Source organism: Rhinopithecus bieti, unplaced genomic scaffold (genome assembly GCF_001698545.2).
Source record: "Rhinopithecus bieti isolate Rb0 unplaced genomic scaffold, ASM169854v2 scaffold_17172, whole genome shotgun sequence".
Taxonomy (NCBI): domain Eukaryota; kingdom Metazoa; phylum Chordata; class Mammalia; order Primates; family Cercopithecidae; genus Rhinopithecus; species Rhinopithecus bieti.
The window spans coordinates 26,668-28,470 of NW_016808665.1; positions in this window are offsets into that span (position 1 = coordinate 26,668).

The window sequence follows — 1,803 nt, forward strand, 5'->3', positions numbered from 1 at the left end:
AATATACTAATCAGCTTGATGAACTCTAAATTTTACATTCTGCTTTCTCCAGAAAAGCACAATTCTTAGAAATTCTCACAGGAAAAGATAGAAAAAAATAGAGGCTTCCCACATGTTGTCATTCTGAGATGTAGAGATAATATTTTTGTGTTTCTACAGGGTTGGGGCTTTCTGAATGAATTTGCTAAAAACTGAGATCCTGGGCTAACAGCAACACTTGAGAAGTTAATTTACAGCTGTATGAATAGTGAGAAAACTCCAGAGAAATTTACTTAACTGTGAGGAAGGTTTATGTTTACATTTCAATGAAGAATGAGGCCCAGAAATTTACAGAAATCTCTAGGTTATAAAAGTTGGAGATATGGGAGATTAATATGCCCCTTAGATAGGTACATTTACATTACAAAAGGTTAGAGTAAAAACGCCTGATCCTTTCCATATAGTCTCCAAGGAGCATAGTTTTTTCTCCCACCTTCCAGGAGAGGAGAGAGAGAAAGCAGCAGAATAAACTCATTTATTTTTCTTCCTTTGTCTATGAAGTCGCTAGCCACTTCTGTAGATTTTTTCATTAGGTATTCATCGTGTTGTCACAGGAGTAAGGACTGGGTGAAAGGAGAGCTGACACAGACATCATCATCATCATTATATTACTTAATAAGAATTTATCTTCATCCTGAATACCTCATTTGCATATTCAAGGTAAAATTAATAAAGGTGAATGCTAAAAACCCCAACAGTCACAACACAACATGATTAAGATTCTGAAGGAACTAGAAAAGGACACTTCAAAAGATAAACCAAACCCAGTATGAATAAATCAAAATCTAAGCTGCCCTAGCTATACAGTTTCTTCTGTTTTAATATTTTGCAAAATATAAAATGCAGGGTAAATGATGTAATAAATGCATCAAGGACAATTAGGTGAAAACTTACATCAGTTACAACTTCTGAGATTAGAAAACCTTTAAGAATATTCTAGATAGTTTTATGAATGAGGAAAATCACTTAAGACAAAATGTTGGAGAAAAAACTTTTCTTGTGTCCTAAATTATATGGTGATCAAAAGAGATCTACATCACTTTTATAGACATAGATTCTTGACCAAATTAATCTAGATTTGAATTAGAAAGCAAAAAAGTGTATATTAGCTCGCTTGTGTTAAATCACTAATTTGCATCATTGACTTTCTAGATTGTCACAACATACATAGTCACAAGAACTTGTATAGTTCTAAGAACTAAGTTTATCCTATTATTTCTGTGATTTGAGAGAAGCATTATCTCTCAGAGAACATTAGGAGTCTTTCCTAGTCTTTGTTAAGGGGTCTTAGTCACTTCCTCCTCTGTTAAACGATAGAATTATTTGTACATTTGAATTCATTTGCAATAATTTGTTTTTTTTCCTTGTTTTTGTATAGTTGAAATTCTTTCCTTTTTTCCCCCTCCCTCTCACAGTACCTATCTAGCACAAATCCTGGCACAGGTTAGATGTTCAGTAATGCTCAATAATGTTCATGAGTGAATGTGGATTCTTAGACACAATTATTTCTAGGACACAACTGAAAAATAAAGCAATGCTGATAATAAACTGGAATTTGAGAGATAATTTTTAAAAATAGTTTCAAGAATTTCCTGAATGTCTCAATTTATGACAGCCCCATCTGGGTGAACATGCAAATAGCTTCAGAGACAAAGCCATAAAGAGGTTAGCAGGCATTAACTGAAATCATGACATATATAATGAAATATAAAGAAAAAATAGTCAACCAGGTCAATCTCTCAAACACAGTAGAAACAGCAGAAG